The 23125-nt window shown below is 44.2% G+C and overlaps 1 long non-coding RNA gene across 1 annotated transcript; it reads left to right on the plus strand.

Moving 5' to 3' along the window:
• Positions 1-927: 927 nt before the first annotated feature.
• On the plus strand, positions 928-22895 carry LOC129688203 (uncharacterized). Its single transcript, XR_008721871.1, has 3 exons — positions 928-948; positions 9248-9409; positions 22557-22895. It is a non-coding gene; the product is annotated as an uncharacterized LOC129688203 (long non-coding RNA).
• Positions 22896-23125: the final 230 nt, after the last annotated feature.

A 23125-nucleotide genomic window follows, 5' to 3' on the forward strand; every position in this document is an offset into this window, starting at 1 on the left:
GTGGATAGGATAGAGTTGGGGTGATAGCAGCGTACCCAGCACACATTCGGTGTGCTTGAAGAACACTGTTAATAAAAGTGTGACTAACCAGCATCACTCCTCCCACAGATTTGCCCTCACTAGGAAGAAACTCTGCATTACCTAAGTCACTGAACTGGGTGACCAAAGTCTGTTTCCTTCTGAGGAAAATCACGCCAGGCAGGCCTGGCTTGGTTGGCTTCACCAGGAATCCTGACTTAGGTTTTGCAAACAAAAGGGTTGCCCCTGAAAGGCAACATGTTATTTTTTTTCCACTTCCTTATTGCATTGTTTGAGTTCCTCCCTGTCTGAAGCCTCTTTAATCTGCCAGCTTTGGGTTCCACCTTGAAAGTTTTGACTCTCATTATTGATTCCAAAGTAAATACTGACTAAGGTGGTGGCAAAGTCAACATATTTTTTGAGAGGCCATTAATCTTGCTGTTGAGTGAAACCAGATGCCAGAAGTATAGACCGTGCAGTTGCAATTCCGTTGTACGATTGTGCTCACAAGAATTCTTGTCTCCAGGTAGCAGAGACCTCAGGCCAGCTGTTGTGAAGAATGGCATCCATTTCCACCAAGGACCAAGGAATATTTGACTGTATAAGTCAATAACTAGTCTCAAAGCCACTGTTGACCTCTGACCCACATATCAGACAGCAAGAAGAGATTATGGTAGTTCTATTGCTGATAAAAATGCAAACCAGTTGGTTAATCATTTGCCAAAAGGTTAGCTGGTCACCCCTGATTAAAAAGTGAGAGAGAGAGCCTAATGTGGCCATGTGTCCTTGCACCGCTGTGGAATGTCAGAGGAAACAGCTGCCTGACCCAACACATCCCGGAGAACGGTTTCTATTGGCTGAAGGGGAGTGCAGCTGCTCCTCTGTCTGTCTCTCTCACCTAACGAAAGCGTTCTATGCAGTGGAAACAAGGTATTTCAAGTGCAGCCATGTCCTTGGGATGTTCTGGTAAGGTTGTTTCTATCCCAACTTCCCCCCAAAAGAAGTCATGATGTTTCTCTTATTTCTTCATCATCTCAACACCTGCAGTAGTGTTTTGTATGCCACGGGTAGTTCATAAATATTTTAAAGTGAGTAAAGCATTTTTCCCACTGTGCTTTTTTTACACAGTCAACTACATGAACCTTTCCTAGATGGAGCCCTGTGGTTTATTTAAAGCAGTGATTTCCTTTGTCTTATTGTTTCTCCATCACCGGAGAACTATAGGTTCAACTCTCGATTTTTTGTCCTTTCCAAGAAAGTAAGATAGCAGATAACACAGTAAGATACAACTTCACAGGAGGAAACTCATGCCTGATAGGGCTAATCTGGCTAAGAGTCTGAGGCTGGGGAGTTCAGGCCCTAGGAGTGAGCCTCCTGCTGTTATTTTGTGAAACCGACACAGCCTGAAACTGCCTTCTAAATATCGGCCTCCGGACTCATAGGTTAGTATAGGTCTTCACCTTTATCAGATCAACATCTTTGTGCAGAGACTCAGGTGGTCAAAATGCAGAAAACCAGTGTCTGTGGAGTGCTTACTCATAACAGGACATCTATACTCTCTGTAGCTTCTCCTTCCACAGCTCAGAGAACATTGTGGAATAGGGGAAGGGAAAGGACAAGGGTCACGGAAGATGGAGGTGAAAGAGTGTTCTTTATACATGACAGGACCAGTGCAATCAAGAACTGATAGTCACTGTGGCTTCCTGCACAAGATCTGTAAAAGACCAAGCTAATCAACATTACAGCATTGGTGGAGGAGAGGCACACAAGCTCCCCCACCCAACTGAGAAGTTGTTGACAGTGGCTGCCAGCAGTGAAAAAGAGTCAGTGTACTTTAGGCATGGGGCCCTTGGTAGATGGCTCCTCACCCATTCACACATGTACAGCACTAATTGAATCCAGTGGGTTGTTTTGTTTCGTGTGTGTGTGTGTGTGTGTGTGTGTGTGTGTAAGAAAATATGAAGTTGAGAGGGAACATAAAGGGCATCTGGGAGAAGTTGGAGGAGATGGGGTTAACACAATCCTAATTCTCAAAGAGCAAATAAAAACGTATTATTTTTAAAGAGAAAGATCATCCTGCTTAGAAATATCTCGCTGATGGATTTGACAATCTTTAAACCTACATACGAAAAGGCATCCCTGAACTGAAGGAGTAAGATTCAAAGTTTTTCCATCAAAGGTAAATTGAGAGGCTTAGGGGCTTTCAACTACATGGTAAGACAAGAATTGGGCTCCAGCATTTATAGCGATTTGATGAAAGCCTTTATTAATATTTTCTGTATTCGCTGAAGGGAAATGAGCAGCTGAGAGCACGCTAAATGGGAAAACAGCAGTGAGGCACTGCACATCTTTAATTAGTGCTAATGGCGCTATGTAATTAATTCAATTTGCCATCCCTTCGTCAGCAGCAACATTTCTTCCCTGCAGCTTCCTCGAGACGCTGGAAACGAGTCCTGATTTGCTGCAAAAATATGTTGCTTTTGATCCTGACAGTAGCTATGGCATGCAAATGCATACTGCCTTCTGATCTGATAAGCTGGGGTCACACATGTGCGATCTTTTTTTTTTTTTTTTTTTTTTTTTTTTTTTTTTTTTTTTTTTTTTTTGGCTTTGTTTGTGTATGTTGTGTGTGTATGTACATAAAGACTCCAGATCAATTTGGGGTATCTTCCTCCACTGGGCTCCACCTTATTCATTTCATTAGCGGGTTTATGCGTATGAATGTGAGGGGTGTGTGTGCATGCATGTATAACCTGTTTGCCCCTGTGTGTGTGTGAGCACATATGCACATGAGTGTGTGTTTTAGGGGGGTGGAGGCCAGAGGTTGCCGTGAGGTGTCTTTGTCCGTTGCTCTCCACCTTATATACTGAGGTAGGGTATTTCACTTGAACTCAGAGGTCACTTTCTTATAGTCTGGCTGCCCAGCTTATCCAGGGATGGTCTGTCTTTCCCTTCTGCATGCTGGGATTACAGGAGGAAGGCCTGCCTCACCTCGTGGCATGACATTATATAGTGCTTTCTCAGCAAACACTTTACCCCCTGAGCCATTGCCCCAGCTGCTGCACTTTGTGCATATGAGTCTAGGTGCCTCTGGAGGCTGGAAAAGGATGTCGGATCCCTGGAGCTATAGTGCATTGCCTTGTATTAATGCTCGGAATCACTTCAGACCTGTCCAAGAGCAGCAAGTGTTCTTAACCCCAATGCCAGGCCTACAGACACATACCCTAACACTGAACTTTTTACATCGGTGCTGGAGACCTGAGCTCACGTCCTTACACTTGCCTGACAGGCACTTTACAAACTGAGCCTTCTCCCTGGCCTCATGTTGCTAGCCTTTTACAGGAGAGTTTCCAGATCATTTGGAAGTTTGGAGTCATTTTCCCCCCTCTTGTTGGCCTAGCTCCACAGAATCCTCACAAACTCTATTCCTAAGACCCATGGCCCTACTGTTGCAACAATGTTCCTGCAAAGACCAAGTCCAAATGCAGAGATCAGGGACTGCTTATTCCTCCTCTGCTACTGCCCTCTATTTGACAGCAGTAGGCTCCACTTCCAGCCTCATTTTCCCCAGCATAATTAGCACTTCATTAAAGGCTTTATTTCCTGCTATTGATTCAGTAAGATGCAAATGATCTCAGCTCTGCCCTCTGTCATATTTCAAGGTGAGCTATTGGCGAACTGTCACCCCTCATACCCTGTAACTCCCATGACATTGGATTGCCCTTTTGATCAGGGACTTCAGCCAATACACAAAGACATGAGCAGGGACTATCTTTTGGATATGACTATCAGAGAAAATATCCGAAAAGCAAAGCAAGATATGTATTGTATTACATATCTTGTATTACACCACTAAGGTGAAATGGAAGATGAAATTCTGGAAGGATGAGAAAGAAAATAACTACAAAGCAAGAGAGAAGCCAACCTCTGCAGAAGGTGGAGAGTCCAGATCCTGGGCTAAAATTGGCTATAATCAATGCCACATGAAACAGATGCTCAGAGGTATGTGTTTGGTTTCTCAGCAGTGTTCCCTTTTGGTGGAAAACTGACCTTTGGAAGAACAGATTACAATCAAATCTGATGTCACTGTTCCCTGGGAAAACCATTTCTATCTTAGAATCCAAGCGCAAAAAGTGAAAGCCATTATGACGGGGCCAGAGCTGTCACTGTTTATTCTTCCACAGAATTTAGAAGTTTCCCTTTTCCCAAGCAGCCCACTGCCTAAAACACAGGCTACGTTTTGGTTTTGCCACCCTCAGCCAAGTTCTTTTCAGCAGCCAAAATGTCCCACCATCTTGTGTAGCAGCAGCCTTACCCGTGACCCATTTAAGCTCTTTTCATGGTTTGTTACTGTTCTCAGTATACAATTTACATTTCATATTTCAGCCCAATTTTCTTCTTTTCCCTTCTGGAACTCTGATGAGGCAAATGTGAGACATTCATGGGGATTTTTGCTCCATTTTGTTTGCTTGTCTGCTGCTAGGGTGCTGAGCCCATGGCCTCGCTTAGATCAAGCACATTCTCCACAACTGAGTGACCACCCCAGCCCCTTCTGTGTCTTTTAACATCCTCGTTGTTTTTCTTCACTCTGGGTCCTGCATTCTGCATAATTTCTCCACATCTACATTCCACTTCACTAATTCTCTCACTGGCCAAGCCTAATACAAGACTGAGCAAGACCATTGATCTCCGTTTTAAAATCACCAAGTTTTTCTTTATCACTTAGAAATATATCTTCTCTAGGGTGTTCATTTCTCACTTACCTGTTTGTTGGTTTGATTTTGATCTAGAAGGCTTCTTTTGTGAAAAAATAATTTTTGGGTAATTTCAGGACTGGGAACCTGTTATGTCTTGTTTTACTGTGTTCTTTTTCATGTTGAAGAACCTGGCCTCCTTGAATGCTTGCTTGTTGAGTCATTCCTGAAAACTATGCGTTTACCTTAGGGAGCAGTTTGGGGAAATTGTGCGAGATATAGGCTGCTACATTCCCAACAGCATTACTGGTCTTAGACAATCTGAAATAAGTTTCTGACTTAAAATTTTCCGGACTGCTCAGGATTTATGGTGTGAGCTTCAGCTGCAAAGGAACAAGTTGATTTATTTCCAGTATTGGGTCTCCGTTCTGGGAGTTTGCTGCCCCTGACCTTTTCAGATCCCAGAAAACTTCCTTTGAGGGTACATAAATTTCTGGTTCATCATTAGACACTGTAAAGATGGAGCCCTGTGGGATCTCAACTTCATAGGCAGATGATTTACCTTAGGTTTTTGCCTAATAGTATTCCATTATCGTGTCACCTCTTAAATGGTTTCAAGATTTTTATTTTTTTAGGTATGTATGCGACCTAGGGTAATTGTTGTTTCTAACAAGACAGGCAAGCTGAGCCTCTAGCTTACCTCAGTGCTGGCAGCAGGAGTCTCATCTGGGGGGTGACCAAGCTCACGTCGCCCATCTCAGCTGTACTTGGTCTGCTTCTCTGTAAAACGGAGGAGTAACGGTGCCAGGCTGGGAGGACGGATGTGAAACAGATTCAAAATCACCGAGGGAGAATGCAGATCCATGGGCATAACACAGGAAGCACCCTGGAGTCCGCCCTGCTTTCTGAGCCTGTTGTCAGCTCCCACCTGTCAGCTGCTCTTGCTTTGTGTGCACATTTTAGAATTTTTGTGTCCTGGCTAGACTGTGGTCTGTGGGGAGTGAGGGCTTATGTCTGCCTGCCTTAATAACTCTATACCCCTCCTCACTACCTTGTAATTCAACACATCAGGTGTTCACCAAGCATTGTGAATAAATGTGTGTGTGTTTCTACATTGATAAGTGATTACAGAGGCTGGGATGATAGCCCAGTGGAGAAAGCACTTGGCATACAAGTGTGAGGACCAGAGTTGGGAGCCCCAGAACCCACATAAAAGCTGGGTGGGTGTGGCAACCACCTGTGCTCCTAGCACTTAGGAGACAGAGTAGAGGAGTCCAGGACTAGTCTAGAGAAGAACTGGAACTGCTGAGCTCCAGGTTGAGCAAGAGGACCTGGCTCAGTAAATACACACATAAGCACACACACACACACACATGTGCACCCCACACACATACGAACATGCATACATACACATGTGCAAACTACATGCACTTACGTATACACATACAAAGAAAGAGATCATAAACACCATATGGCTGTCTCTTGGTAGGAGAAACCTTAATGGATAATTCCCAGTGTGATTGCTGTTTGTGAATTTCACAGCATGCACCCCAATCCCACTCATCTCCCTGTCTTTTCATGCCTACTCTCTGCCCTTGCAACCTCCCTGCTCCAAAACAAATAAATAAATAAATTTTTAAAAAGAGAACATCTTCTCATGGAAGATGCAGTGTGTTATAGTGTGTCACCGTGTGTCACACAGTAAACCTTTTTGTCCACACATCTTTACTTGTTCATTGTAGTGAGTCATTGGTCTGGTTCTAGGCCTCTGGCTTCTGCTACACTATCAATACCGGATCCTCACTGGGACTCCTCTCTGATATCCTGTTGACACGGGGATCCTGAAGCTTTGGATCTGCAGTATTGGCCCCTTTATGTACTCCAGCAGTCCATAGATGGGGTGGACATTGGGGTGGGCCAGCTCAAAGCCCTGGATATGAGGCTGGGAGGTAGATGAGTTGATCAGCCTTCCGACTCTCCTTCACCCGCATCACCGGGGAGCGCTTTCCCGCTCTAGCTCACCCAAAGCCAAAGTCGGCAAGGAGCAGGTCATCTCTCCTGCCGTCATGTCCTTGGGGTAGGTTCTCCTTTACATTCACTAACAGAGCCAGTTCTACTGTGCTGCAGCCAGTGAGGAGCAGGGACAGCTCTCCCACTCTCATGACCTCAGGGCCAGCTCGCTTGCACCCTCCTCCACCCCACCACCACCAGGAAAGGGGCAGGAACAGCTCAGCACAGTGCCTCAGGTGGTTCAAACCAGGGATAGCTGCACAGCCTTTGATGGTAACAAGAGCCTGGGACATCCGCACAGATCCCAGCCGCCATAGAATCATGGAACCACGCATGGCTCCTGGTAGCAGCCTGCACCCGGATGTCCCCATGGCCTCAGGTGGCAATGCAGGCCACTCAAATTGGCATGCTCCCTTTGCAGCATGGCCCTGAGAGCTCTATGCAGTCTCCAGTGGCAGCCCAAACCATGGGCATATGCTTGGCCTTTGCTAGTAACTCGGGCCAAGACATCAACACAGACCCCAGATGCAGCAGCCTGGGTCCATGACCCTGACATGGCCCTTGGCAGCAGCCCAGGCCAGGATCTCACTGTGGTCTACTCATATGTACCTGTTCCTCACTGCTGTCAAGCCTCCAGTTCCACCTTTCTCCACAGCATCCAAAGCCCTCGACTTCACTCTCTCTTCCTTCTCTCTACTGCTTTTTCCATTTCTCCATCACACATTTGTCCATTGTAGTGGTGCCTGTGGCAGGTGCTTGGGTGTCTTTCCAGGATAGTTTTAAATGTCAACTTGACATGCTATAGAGCCACTTGAGAAGAGGGTCTCCAGGAGGAGTTGGATAGAAGAAATGCTTGGCCTGCAGCCATGCTTGTGAGGGTTTTTCTTAGATGAGATAACTGAGATAGGAAGACACACTCTGAACGTGGGTGACGTAATTTCTGCAGCTGGGTCCTAGCTTAAGAAAGGGTAGAGAGAGCTGGGCAGTGGTGGTGCACACCTTTAATCCCAGCACTCAGGAGCCAGAGGCAGTTGGATCTCTGTGAGTTCCAGAACCAGCCTGGTCTACAGAGCTAGTTCTAGGACAGCCTGTGCTACACAAAGGAACCCTGTCTTGAAAAACAAAAACAAAACAGAAAGGGTAAAGAAAGCTACCTGGCGTTTGCATGTATGCATCTCTTCTCTCTTTGCATCTTTACTGTAGATGTGCCCAACTCCCTCAAGTCACTGCCACCTAGACTGTGGACTGTGACCTGGAACTGTGAGCTAAATAAACCTTTCCCCCCCTCGCTTGCTTTTCGTCCGAGTACTTTATCATGGTAACAGAAATGAAACCAGAACCTTAGTTTGGAAATCGGTCCAGGAGCAAACGCATTCACTGTCTACCTCTATTTCCTCTTCTGCGGTATGGGGATAGCAGCCCTATCTTTGTGGCGGGAGTGAAGGTGTCATAAGAACAGGCCCGTAAGGCTTTCAGTGTGAGAGGAGCTCTGGCCACCACCAGCCACGAACCTTCCACTTTAAGAATGTGGGAGCAAAGGACCATCTGGTAAGAGAAGAATGTGATGTTTTTTATTTCAGAAAATATGTGTGACATGGCGTTTAGATGAAAACCAGGAACAGGCTCCGGTGTGCCTTTGCTGTTCAGCGCTTAGCTACACAAATGTACACAATTATAGAAAGCACCCCATAGTCCATTGGGCCCCTCCCTTTGGTTTACATTGAGAGGGATGGTTTATAAACATTTGTAACCAGTCACCAGCGCAAAAGGGGAAAATGTGTCCTGAAAAATGGCAGGAAGGGAATTAATCTCATAGGCTGAGGATCTATACAGCCAGGCAGCTGGAGAAGCAAAATCCAAATGACTCTTAAGTGTGGGTGGAAAATGCAGACCTTATCTTGAGTGTTAGCCTTGAGCTGTTGGATGTGCATAGACCTAGATTTCAGGTGCTTTTTATTCATTAAGGACTTAGCACAATTTCCAGTGTTGCCATCACTACCCACTGCAGCCTTACAGAAGGTTGTATGTCAGGTGCTATGACCTCAAGTGTATATTTTTATCTCACACCTGAAATGAAGAGGAGAGAGAATCTTATGATATGAGTGCCATTTTCCTCCATGGAGGCTGGTGTGTGTGTGTTGGGGGGGGGGTGTGCAGGCTGGCTAGATAACTGGCAATACATTGCAATAAAATGAACTGAAAACATGTTTTTTTCCTATTAGAATAATGCCTTCACACTGTGTCAGCCAACTTGGGGCAGCAATTCCCAACTGCCAGTATGCTGTCAGTCATAGCTGAAGGGAGAAGAGTCATGCGTGTCTTTGTTTGCATAATTTTTTAAAAGGCTGGCTTAAATCTAGGCATTATCATAGTCTAACCAAGTGAGAACTAAGAGTCCTTAAAATTAATTGACAAGTATCCACACTGAGTTGTCCATACGAACCACGTATTGAATTTTAAAAGTCTGACGGAATTGAATATTCTGATGTCAAATTTTGTTGTTGTTTTATCTTGTTTCTTTCTAGTTTTTCCAGATTGCTAGAACGTCCTTTTCAAAACTGAGAACTGGTGCATTGGTCTAGCCTCCTGATATTATTCCTGCTGTCACTCTGAACTGCACTTAGGATAAGAAAACTGTGTTCCCAACTGACAGTAGAGGAGATGTCACTATCTGAGAGTCACGGCAGGTAAAACAAGGCCTGAGTCATTCAGGGTTTATTTGAAGTTTAGGTCTATCACTGCTGAAGAGTTGTGATAGACCTAAACTTTGCCCTAGCCCAACATTGTGCTCTTAAGCTCACAAATGCTGTGACTGTCTGTACAAGACTGGGCCCATTAAGATCCTGTCAAGGATGAGGGAGGGGCTCATGAGGCTGAGACCATGAGGCAGTTGATGATTGCTGGGGAAGAAGAATGATTTTCCCCAACATTGTAAGCTACTGAAGAGGCATCCGAGTTACTCTAAACAACCTTGCACCTTGCTCCTATTCTCTGGGTCACAAAGAAACAAAAAGACATGAAAGTAGAAGAGAGACTAGCTGGGAAGAGAAAGAGGATGAGTAGGAGTTAATGGGATTGAATATAATAAAAGATAAGTTATGTACATGTATGAAAACACCCCACAAAACACTCATTTTTAATAACTAATATATGCTAATAAAACATTTTTTTTAAAGTTAATAGAGGACTACGAATAGCTCAGTGGTGGAGCACTTGCCTAGCTTGTGCTTGTGGAATACTACTCAGCAATTAAAAACAAGGAAATCATGAAATTTGCAGGCAAATGGTGAGATCTAGAAAAGATCATCCTGAGTGAGGTATCCCAGAAGCAGAAAGACACACACAGTATATACTCACTTATAAGTAGATACTAGACCAATAAGATAGAACAAACATACTAAAATCTGTACACCTAAAGAAGCTAAACAGGAAGAGGTTCCAGGGTAAGATGATCAACCTTCACTTAGAAAGACAAATGGGATGGACATTGGAAGTAGGAGAAAACAAGAAACAGGACAAAAGCCTACTGAAAGACTCTACCTAGCAGTGTATCAAAGCAGATGCTGAGACTAATCACCAAGCCTTGGGCAGAGTGCAGGGAATCATATGAAAGAAGGGGGAGTTAGTAAGACCTGGAGAGGACAAGAGTGCCACAAGGACCAAATATATCTGGGCCCAGAGGTCTTCTCTGAGACTGATTCTCCAACCAAGGACCATGTATGGATATAACCTAGAACCCCTGCTCAGACGTAGTCCATGGCAGCTAAGTATCCAAGTGGGTACCCTAGTAAGGGGAACAGGGACTGTCTCTAACATGAACTCAGTGGCAGGCTCTTTGACCCACCCCCCAAGGGAGGAGCAGCCTTGCTAGTCTGGATATTACAGACAGTCCTGATAAGACCTGATAAATTAGGGTCAGATGGAAGGGGAGGAGGACTTCCCCTATCAGTGGACTTAGAGAGGGACAGGGAGAAGATGAGGGAGGGAGGGTGAGATTGAGAGGGAATGAGGGAAGGGGCTACAGCTGGAATACAAAGTAAATAACCTGTAATTAATATAAAAAACAAAAATTATTAAAAAGAAGTAAATAGAGGACTATGAAGAGCTCAGTGGTGGAGCACTTGCCTAGCTTATGCTAGATCTTGGGATCAGTACCCAGCACCATGGAGAGAGGGGGAGAGGGAAGGAAAGGGAGGAAGGAAGAGAGAAAGAATTCCAGTAGACTCAGGGCTGGAAAGCTGGTCATGTTCCTAGGACACCCTTGGTGATTTGTGTCTTAGTGATTCACAGATTGTTTATCTCTGTTTCTTAAATTATGATTCAAGAGATTCTAAGAAAAAGAATGGATTATAACTACTAAATTTTAGAAATAAGAACCATTATATCATACATTTCATGAAAAAAAAACATGTTTTTTAAAAAAAAACTGATGACATTATAAAATTCATGATAAGTTTTCATTTACCACTCCAAAACACACTTTACAAACATGAGCTAATTGATCTTAAAAAGTACCCCTATACAGAATTGTTATGATGATCCTTATTTCTTATGGAAAGAATGGAGGATTATGTGATTAAATTTTATGTTTCATTGGGTTCCAAGGGTCTTGATGCTAGTGTTTAATTTTAACTAATCATTATAACATGTAGGTTAGAAAAAAAATATTAGGTAACCTTTATGGCCAATTATTCATTTCAGAACAGTTTGGTCATAAAAAGAATTTTCATCTCTTAATAAACCTCTGTTGTCATGGAAATGTTTCAGTTCCCTCTGTCCTCCAATTGGCTCCCTCAGAACAGCCATAAACAAGCAGATTAGCTATGGCCTGGGGAAGTCTTTAATGATGGTTTCTAACAGGCTTTATTATAGCTTGGCCAAAGTCCATCTCTCAAGCTAAGGACCACAGGATGAAAGGACTACTACCTAGGCTGTGGGGCGATGGCTGTTTATCCCAACCTGCCTAACACTCTCCCTCTTTCTAAGCCACACACAATAAATCCATTACTGTTTATTGTGCAGAAATCCTATTTCATCTTGATCAGCTAAAGAGCATGAAATTTGGTTTACTAGGAATTGCCACAGGATCTCTCAGAATCTGCTTTCCCCCTAAAATTTCAAAATAGGGGTCTACTGTTTGCTTTCAATTTAATGGACGGCCTTTGTGAACTAAGATAGCTGTTATGTCATCCAGGCTTGGGAGCCTGCCTGATGTATGTATGATTTTATATTTACAAAAACAAAAAGCAAACTCTACTTAAATCACTTAATAGAAGAGCTATGCAACATATTCCATAAATACGTTTAAACATGTAAGCTCTAGATTATAAAACTATAAAATTTTACTCAGACATGGTCTATTAGTTATATGTCTTGTTGCTGCAACAAAATTCCTGCAAAAGCAATGGAAGTGTTGTGGGATACCCACCAGAGAAGACTGCTCTGACATGGGTTTGAACCCACAAAACGTCTTTATTATTAGCTCAATGATGATCACACTGGGTGTTCGGGATCCTAGTAGAATCCTGAGCCTTTCTCAGGGTGAGCTCTTAAGCTCAAAAGCCATGTTTTACGTAGGCATGCTTCAGTTAACAAGAACAGTTAGGCAGAAGCAAACTACAGAAGCCGAAAACAAAGTTTAGTATATTTAGAGACTTCCCCAGAACTATAGACTCTGATGGAATAAGCCTTTGTTTTAGTTTTTGGGTAGTTTGTGCTGTCTACATGCTGAGTTTTACAGCCTGGATGGTATTTCCATCATGGAGTCAGTTGTGCTGGGGGCTGAGAGCATACTAAGGGCTGGGTGCATATTAGGGAAGAGGGAAGTGTTTGTTTTGGCTCCAAGTTCCAAGGTACAGCCTGCTGTGGGGGGAGGTAATAGTGGCAGGAGCCTGGGATAAGTGGTCATGTTGTATCTACAGTCGAGATGCAGAAAGGTATAAACTTTGTACTCAACTTTCTCTTTTGCCTTCAGTGTGGGAGCCCAGACCAGGAGGTACCATCTATGTTGAGGGTAGTTTTTCTCTCTCAGCTAACCTTCTCTAAATAATCCCTCACATGCCTGCCAAGAGATTTGTTTCCTTAGGGAGGCTAAGTCTCATCAAGTTGACAGCCAAAATGAACCCTTACACATGTGACATCCATCAGAAATCTCAACACTTAGGAGGTAGAAGCAGGAAGTTGTAAGTTTGAGGCCACATACATAATATTGATAAAAATCAATAACAAAAATAATTAAAACATTTTCAAAAGATTTGTTGGCATAGACTTTCCAGTGTTTCTATATGAGTTTAAAACATCTTGGTTTGGACATCACTAACTAGAGGCCTTCTACTTCCTGCATATAGGGATTTTCTTCTATCTTCTAAGTAACTCATTTCTATTTTCCTGCATGACTAAATCAGATTTTCATGTCCTATTTATTTCAAACCCCAGCTTCTCCCTGTCTAAAGACCACCTCTGCTAGCCCATTCCTCCTGTGTTCCTTCTTTCAAGAATGATAACTATCTGCTCAGCTGGACACCCACTATCCTGGGAGCTGTCCTTGACAATTCCTTGTCCCTCCCTCTAATATTAGTTACACCCTATTCTTGTGACTCTGACTCTCAGATTCCTTTACAGATGTACCCCTGTTTTTCTGTTTCTGCATCACTATCTTAGGTAGACTCTTTGGCTTGGGAGGCAGGCAAGCCTAGGGTTAGCTTAGTAACCCAAGAACTGCTTGGCTTGAGCTCCATGTACATAACCTTTCCCTAACAATGCACTTAGCAACCTAGTATACCACCTGCACTAAACTGCATGCGCGCGCGCACGTGCGCCACACACACACACACACACACACACACACACACACAAACCCCTAAACAAAAGCTATCCAGTCACTCTGACCTACAGCTCCCTAGGAAACCTTAGTAACCACCCCCACCACACACACATGTGTGTACATGCCACCCTTGTGGTCAAACATATCCTGGAACCCAGCCAGGGTCTAGGAGCAGTGGGCCTGTCCTAATTTGTTTTCTATTGCTGTGATAAACACTGACCAAGACCAACTTGGGGGTAAAATGGCTTATTCCATCTTACAACTCTAAGGTTAAAATCTAACAGGGAAGTCAGGGCAGGAACTCAGGGAAGGAACCTGGAGGCAGGAGCTCAAGCAGGGAGCATGGAGGGATGCTGATGATTGGCTTGCTTCCTGACTCATTTTTAGACTGACCTGTTAAAGATGGCACCACAACCCCCACAGTGGACTGGGCCTTTCTACATCAGTCAACAATCAAGAAAATGCTCCCACAGACATGTTCACAGGCCTGGTTCAGGGAGGCAATTCTTCAACTGAGGTTCCCTCTCCCCTGGTATGGCAGGTTGACAGCCAAGATTAGCCAACTTGACAACCACTCTACCCTACACTGGTTTTAGATGCACGCGCAGCAAGCAGGGCACTGTCATCTGCATGAATATGTAGGGGAGAGTCCTATTTATAACCTTATGCCTATGCATGATTGGGCTTGCATATCGTATTAAAATAAGATGCATCTTCAGAAAGGAAATGTGTGGTGGACACGGGTTTACATAACTAAAGCCTATCAATAAAAACAGAAAGCCCACCCATGTAACACTTGTGACAACCAGCTCTTCTTCCTCCTTGACCAACAAAAGCAAGCCCTGGGCAGTGATCAGGCCTTCTGAAAGGTCCTCGGCATCCTTGTACTTTCAGATTGCATCTGAATAACGCCCCTCGATGCTTTACTGTTTGTGTGCACTTCGGTTCTTCGAACAAGAAGCCAAGAACCTGGAGACACCAACCAGACCACACTCACCCATTAGAACCTCACTATCTCCACTGATCAACGTTGCTGCTTTGATTAACTCTGATTTTCTCATTGCTATATCAAAACAGCTGACAGTAACACCATGGGGGATGGGGGAAGGTTTGTTTTGACTCATAGTTTCAGAGAAGCTTTAGTTCAGTGTGCACAAAGCTGGGCAGGAAGAGTAGCTCTGTCCATGGTGGCAAGGCTAAATGGCAGGATCTTTTCTTATTGTGGGAGAGTAGGAAGTGGAAAGAGAAGAGGTGATTACAATTATCACTTGATCTCAGCCCAAAGTCTGAAGAGCAGTGGTTATAATCTTCAAGGTCTGTCCCCTGGTGACCCACGTCAACCAGTCAGTCCTCACCTCCTCTATTAGTCAGAATTTTCTAAAGGAATGAAACTGATAGAATAAATATGTATACATTGAGAGGGGATTTAGAAGAGTGGCTTTCCAACTGTTGCCTGACTAGTCCAACAAAGGCCAAGAATCTGGTAATTTCTCAATCCCTGAGACTGGCTGTTTTAGCAGTCCCAATCTGGTGCTGGACTCTCCAAGGATTCCTAGAGATCTACCTGTCTTTCCATCTATGTCTATGTTAGAATCCCAAAGAAGTGGGTTCTGATACCAGCAAAGGTGATTCAGCAACAGCACAGATAAACTTCCCAATGAGAGTGAGGGCAAGCAGGCAAAAATCTTCCTTCTTCAATGTCCTTTTTTCTAATAATTTATTTTTATTTTATGTACATTGGCGTTTTGACATTCACATATATGTCTGTGTGAGGGTGTCAGATCCCCTGGAACAGGAGCTATATACAGACAGTTGTGAGCTGCCATGTGGATGCTGGGAATTGATCCTGGGTCTTCTTCTTAACCGCTGAGCCATCTGTCCAGCCCCTATTCAATGTCCCTTTCTATAAGCTGCCACCAGAAGGTGTGTGTAGCTCAGGTTTAGGGTAAGTCTTCCCATCTCAAATGATCCAATCAAGAAAATTCCTCACAGGTATGCCCAACTGCTTGGGTTTTAATTGATCCAGATGTAATCAAGTTGACAACCAAAGTGAGCCATCTCAAGCCCACCTCTTGACAATTTGATGCATAACCATATCACCTTACACCATGCTTAATTTCCAAGTGAAAACAACAACCAGGTCATAATTCTGCCTAACATGGTATAACTGTCCCATGGAAAACTGAAAAGGATTTATGTATTTTAGAATAGGTGGCAATGTCCCTTGAGGACATTACTTAGTCTTTCAGTGTCTCATAGCTTAAATATATTATCTCAATCTATGTTACGTTACATGGTAGAGAAACAGAGGAAGGAAAGCATAAATATCTGCTTAATGTGTGTGTGTATGCACCATCTCAGTGAAATAGTACAGAAGCACATGTGTCGATCATAATGTTGGCTTCTGCCACTAGTCATGTGGCCTTAGCTGGTACTTATAGCTACCTTCCTTTACTGTCCATTCTGTAGTTCCTCTTCCCTCAGCCAGCACCTCAGCAGGTCTTAGTTCTTTTCCTGGAGAAGTGACCCACACCTGCTTTACCGAAGGGTCTGGGCCCTTTGTCATCCTGCCTGAATCGGGTTTCAGTAGTTTCTCTTTGACTTCAATCATAAGACACAGTAGCACCAAAGGCTCTCCTGCACTCCAGACACAATTTTCCTTACCTTCAAGGTGGAGAAGCAATCCAGCTCCTCTTGGTGGACTGGATCAGCACCGACACCCCTTCCCCTCCTACTCCTCTGACACCACCCCCATCCTTTGCTGTCAAACACTGTTATTCTTTCCTTATTCTGTTGTTTTAAGGCAGTGGTTTTCAATCTTCCTAATGCTGACCCCGTTAATACAGTTCCTTATGTTGTGGCGACCCCAATCATAAAATTATTTTTGTTGCTACTTTATAGCTCTAATTTTGTTACTGTTATGAATCATAATGTAAATGTGTATGGTTTCTAATGGTCTTAGGTGATCCCTGAGAAAGGGTCGTTTGACCCCAAAGGAGTCATGATCCACAGGTTGAGAATCCCCGGTTTAAGGGTATCAGAAGCCTAACACGGCCAGAGGGAACTCTGAGCTTCGAGTTCAATTGAATGTTTGTTTTGACTCTCTGTCTGGAACAAAAACTTCTAAGTCTGCAGAACTTAAGATCTTGGGAACAGGAAGCAAAAATTTTCCTTGTGAGTCACTGGAATTGATAATGAGTGGAACCATTCCCATTTCTACTCGTTGATTTTTGGACCTGTGAATTCTGACTCTGGGAGAAACTACACTGAAGTATATATTGCCTTCCGGGGAAACCTGCTATCACCACCCCACCCCCCCTAAAGGCTACTGCCACCTAATTGGTGCTGTAACTGTATGTTCAGAAGGCTATTAGTTCATCAAGCCAGCTGTTTCAGAGTGGGGGGATCCTGGTAGGAAATGTGGATTATATGACCATGGGCCCACAATCGTACTTTTCTGGCTGTGAAGTGAGTTCCTCAGTTAGAAGCAATACTGGGTAGAATATAATGGCCGTGGATAAGCACACAGATGATAATGTTGGTGGAAGTATTACATACAGGCAAAGCAAACCTATACCCAGAATAAGCATCTGTTCCAGTAAGAACAAAGTACTACCATTTCTACAAAGGATATGGTCCACTAGAGTCAGCCTGCCATCAGGTTACTGGCTGGTCACCCCAGGGACCAAGGACTCATCATATGAACCTCTTGGAGATATGTCAGATTCAAACCACAACATAGGTATATAAGTCTGCTTTCTATTGCCATGACTAAATAATTGAGAAAATCAAGTTAAAAGAGGGAAAGGTTTCTTTTGATGCACAGTTTCAGAGATTTCACCCTTGGCAAGCTGTCTTTGATGTTTTGGGGCAGGTGTCAAGGCAGAGTATCATACTGGGGAGCAAAGAAAGAGAGAGGAAATGACCTGAGTCTTAATACCATTCCCCAGGAGTCTACTGCCAGTAGCCTAACTTCTTTTCACTAGGCTCCATTCTTCAAGGCTCTCCCATGTCTCAATAGTGACAAGAATGGGGAGTCAATCTTCAACACTTGGCCTATAGGGGGCACTTAAGATCCAAACCAACTAGGAGTGGTGGCATACACCTGTAATCTCAGCACTTGGGAGGCTGAGGCTGGGAATCCACAGGTTCAATGTCAACCTGGACCATATAGCAAATCAGTGTTAGATTAAAAAAAAAAAACCCATTATACTCTGTACATAGTGGCTGAACATGACTTTCCTCTTCCTGTCTGTCTTCCTCCATCCAGATGGTACTCAAAGGTGTGCTTACCACTAAGCTACACCTACAGCTAGAGTGAGTTTTCTTTAAGTTTTCTAAAATCCGCGTGTGATTTCTTTCTCTGGCAGCACCATCTTAGGCAGCTCACTCCCATTCAGTGGTAAAGATGGCTCCAGTAACTGTAGACTCAACTATTGCACTATCTTAGGAGCCCCACTAGGGACATTTGACCACCCCTGATCCAATCATTGTGTGCGGCTGGGAGTTCTGACACCCAGCCTAAGTCTGGGTCAGCTGTAGGTGACTTCAGGGAACAGAGTCGGCCATCCAAATCAGAGAAGTGGGAGGGTTGTGTCCCTTTAAGCAAAGAGGAACTTGGCTTTAGATGGAGTAAGAAAGCAAGGGTAAACAAACACTTCAGATCCTGGTTAAAACCTTTTATCTCACTTTTCTTTCTTTCTTTTTTTTTTTAAAGCCATTTCTCAGCGTTCTACCATCTACCTCCATTCCCACACTGATCTTCGCCACTCAGCCTTCTGTCTCTCAGCCTTCTGTCTCTCGTCATATTGCCTATTCTGAAAGCAGGTGGGTAGGAGAGATGGTATATTCAGTGAACAGTGTATTGAACTTGCTGTGTTCAGCAGTGGCTACCATGTGGTTAAATGGTTTTAAGAATACACACAGGCCGAAACTCAGAAGGGAGCTGGGGTGAAGATGCATATTTCAGAATTGTTGGTGAAGAGGCCACTGAAGTGAGAGAATAGATAACAGAAGGAATTGGGGAGATGTACAATGAGGCTCTGGGGTCTCAATGGATGGTAGAGGAAACACTGTGATGGAACTGAACAGGAGAATCCAGACAATAGAGGGGTGGCTGGGTAAGTTTGATGTCAGTGAACCCAAGAATTATGGCAGGAAGTTTCCAGAGAAACAAAGAGATCTCTGTGTTGGATGCCATTGAGAGAACAAATACAGACAAAAATGTATCCACTGGTTTAAGGACATCTATGATGAAATCAATGAAAGAAATGTCAGCGTGAGGTCGAGAGCAAGAACAACATAGGTGTAAAAGCATAGATGGCAAAGGTAGACGTTCAGTTGTGAAGATGAGTGACACGGTAAGGATTATAAAGGGGTTGCAAGAAAGTCAGGGAAGGGCTCCTTTGTATTTTGTGTAGGTCGGAAAGCAACTGAAATGTGGGTGGAAAGGATCCAGCAGGTGAGAGAGTAGGAAGGGATCCTGGCTTTCTCATGGAAGACAGGACAAAGAAGGAAGGGGTTGTACAAGCACATGTGTAAAGGGTTTGTATCTACGTGTGGCCATGGGGAACATTTGTGTGGTTTGGTTTTTCTCCTGAAAATCAGAACCCATGTCACATCTGGAAGGGAATGGAAGAGAAAGGGCAAGGAGGGTGTCATGCTGTGCAGGAAATTCAATTGGCCTGCCTTTAGGGTCCTGACAATGTCCTATGTGTCCTATGTCAGTACCTGCGTCCTATGACATCATCCGGCCCAGGGACTTAGTGGTTGGTCTGCTACTCCCTCTCTCTTGCTCCTCTCTTGTTCTCTCCCCTCTCACTGTCGGAGTGCCCCTCCCCAAACCATCTCTCTCTCTCTTTCACTCTCTGTCTGTCTCTCCTTCCCTCTCTCCATCCAATAAATATCTTTCATACCAGATCTGTCATATGCATGGCATACTTTTAAACATATCCTAACAGAGGGTGCAGGTTAAGATAGCCACTTCAAGTTCACAGTGTCAAGGGCTCCTGAGATACCTTCTTCTTGTCAACAATCTTCAGCCACTCAGGCTCAGGACTGGGAATGCAGGAACAGCAGAAGACAGAGAGACCAGACATTAGGATTCACAGCAAGAGAGAAGCTGAAATGTGAGACTGAAATTTAAGCTAAATGAGAGGATGGTAACGTTCAGATCAAGAGGCCTCAGGGCTGGGAGAAAATGGAGAGAATGGAATAAGATGGTGACTGCGATGTGAGAAGGTCGGGACCAGAGAGACAGTGTCGGAATTACTGAATTCGAATGTACAGCAGGTTGGAGGATTGATAAATTATAGGCTGTAGGCAGGGAGAGGGAGGCCACCAGAAACAAAGATTTAAAGCATAGTGCCATAAGTCCCTAATGCCGGCACCCAGAAGCGTGAGGCAGGACGTTCAAGAATTTATGTCAGCCTGGGTTAGATAGAGAAACTGCCTCAAACAAGGAAACAAAGAAGGAATGGCTGGGGGTTAGGGGACGACAAAAACTTGAGAAGCCAGGAGTCAAGGAACACCATGCTATATATTCATCATTGTATCCCAGGGGCCAGGAAAGCAGCACGGGGGTGGATCTAATATTGACGCTCACTCATGGTGTGGAAGAGAGGAGCTTTACAATTTTTAAAGCCTTGTCACAAATCTGAAAGGAAAGGAATGCATTTTTAATGGGTTGCAGTACCAGCATAGAGTAACCAGTGCTATACAACACAGCAGATTTCTGATTTGTTAAAGGACCCGAGTTTACATGATTATGGGAAATTTCCGTTGTCTGTTTGTTCCACACTAATTGGAGGGGAGACCTCTCCCAGCAGATCCAGGGGACCCTGTGGTGTAAGTGGCTACTTGCCAGCAGGGTTGCTGGGAACTGCCTATCACAAGGCCACTTCCCCAGGCTCCACTTCAGCTGTAGGAAGCAGAACATTTCTCTAGCTCTGGTCAGAGATGTTTTAGGAGAAAAGGAAAGAAGGAGGAATGGCTTTCGTAAAAACAGGTGTCAGCAGCTAGCCTTACAAGCCCTTGCTGAAACATGTAGGAAGTTGCCAGAGAACCCCAGTTCCCTGAGCCATCCATAGCTTTTCCAGGCACAGAAATTTAACTTTTATTTATATACCTCTCCTTGGATATGCTACGGCTGGGATGGTTCTGGTGGTGGTGGTGGTGGTGGTGGTGCGTGTGTATGTGGTTACAAAGCTGGCTGGAAATATCTCTGTGAATCCCAAAGTGCTTCCAAGGTCATTAGCTCCTTTCCAGTAAGCAACACCCACGCCTCCCACTCTGCTCTCCATTACAGCCACTCAGGGGAGTTCAGTGAGGCCACAGCAGGGAACGAGGGCAGGGCTAGCTGGTAGGAAAGCTGGCCAATATTAACGTTTCTCTTCTGTCTTTGCAGTCTAAATTGTACATCCAATGGAGAGACAGAGGTCACACAACAGAAAGGAGCAAATGGTAGAGTGAGTAGAGGATTCACTCCAGGAACTTGACGAGGGCTGGACATGCTCATCTGCTTCACTACAAAAACACTTCACTCTATTTCTTGCAGCATCATGTCACTAAAGCTTTAGTTAGTGAAACAGAACAACCAGAAGCCAATTAACACATAATTTCCCATGTTAGCTAAATTCAAAACACCGAATACTGTCACAGATGCATCTTGAAAATGCTAATAGACACTTCTATCCTCCAGAACACAGCAGGGGCCACATCTTGGTTCTCACACATTTTGTTTAGAATTCTGAAAATGGAAAAAAAAATGACCTTTGCCCATGGTCTCATCTGTGTAAGTCCCAGTGTATGGCGGCTTCCTCTTCCCCCTGTGGTCAGGTCTCCCCTTTCTTCAGTGGATCTTTCCCCTCTTCATGTCACCTAGTCCTGTGGATGGGGCTATCAACTAGTCTCCAGTGCCTTCTCCCGTATCTCCTGCGTAGGGGTAGACCAGTGACACATACTGGGATTTCCATGTGGTAAACTAGTTTGCAAAGGATGTGTTCTTCCTAACTCCCTTCAGCTTCACTAACATCTAACTGGCAGAAACTGGCTGTTTGTCAAGAGGACACGTGGCCTTAGCTTACTTACTCTGTGAAAGTCCCCAGCCAGGCTGAAACAAACTGCCAAGACACAAAGCCCTGGCCTTCTCACCTGTACTTCTGGACCTTGGTTAAGTCTTGTCATTGGCATACAGATACTGTCCTAGTATAAATAGGATTCTGCATGTTGATTTGCTTGTTTAACATAGCCTTAAGAGTCTTCAATATCAGTATAGAGAGAATGCTCATTCTTTTTTTTTTTTTTTTTTAGAGCTACAGAGTGTTCTGCTGAATGGATGTACTGATAATAGGTTCAGCAGCTTCTCAATCGATGGCCATTTGAGATGGCTCCTAATCTTTTGATATTTGAAATGTGCGTGTCACTTCATATTTTGCAGTGCAGATAGTCTCAGAAAGGGATTTCTGGACTAAGCAAACGACACAGTGATTTGCTAGACAATGACCACTTTCCACAGGGAGCAGTATGTGGGAGCTTTAGCTTCCTCACTGTCTTCCAAAAGGTTTCCCGTTGTCTTAGTCACCGTCCCATTGTTGTGAAGAGATGCCATGACCCTGGCAAATCTTATAAAAGAAAGCGTTTAACTGGGGGCTTGCTTACAGTTTCAGAGGGTCAGTCCATCATCATGTTGGCAGAGAGGATGGTAACAAGCATGGTGCTGTAACGATATCTGAGCTTCATCCTGATCTGCAAGGAGGGAGGGAGAGAGGGAAGGAGAGAGAGAGAGACTGGGCCTGGTATGGGCTTTTGAAACCTCAAGGTCCACCCCCAATCATATACTTCCTCTGACAAGGCCACACCTTACAATCCTTCTAATCTTTTCAAAGAATGCCACTCCCTGGTGACTAAGCATTCAAATACATGAGCCTATAGGGCTCATTATTATTTAAGCACCACAGCACTCGATCCTTTGTTCATTTCCTCTCCTGTGTTTTTAATCCTGTCCTCCTTAGGAAAATGAAGAAACTGCTCACCACTGTCTGCAGTGCTCCATTGAAGGCCACTCAGAAGGGATGCAGATTAACAGAGATGCTGCTAGCAACATCTCAGGCTATGAGAAATCATCTGTGATAGGATTCCATCTTAACATCATCACCACAATGAAAGAAAAGTCCATAAGCCAGAAGGACCCCCCCCAAAGGAGCAAGAGTGTTCGGCAGGCAGTGAGCACACAGGATTGCATTTGAGGCTAGAGATGGAAAAACTCATTGAGAAAACCAGGACACTTATCTCCCACTATTAGCTGGGGGTTGCTTTGGTTTGTCCCGATGGCTGCAAAGCCTCTGTGATAATAAAGCACTACAAATATGTGAATCCAGTAACTCCAGTATGTCTTCTTCCTTCTCTTCACTCCAACCCCGCCTGCTCAGCAGAGAGCTATTTGGCTTTGTCAGTGGCAGCTTAGGAAATGTTAGTTGAGTCATTTAATTGCTTTCCCTTGGTCATCCTGCATTTAATAAAAATAATGTATGCAGAGAGCATCCTTTGAGGTATACTTTACATTTTTATTAGGGGAACATTA

The sequence above is a fragment of the Psammomys obesus genome, unplaced genomic scaffold, assembly GCF_907164565.1.
Source record: "Psammomys obesus unplaced genomic scaffold, mPsaObe1.curated_primary_1811, whole genome shotgun sequence".
Taxonomy (NCBI): Eukaryota; Metazoa; Chordata; class Mammalia; order Rodentia; family Muridae; genus Psammomys; species Psammomys obesus.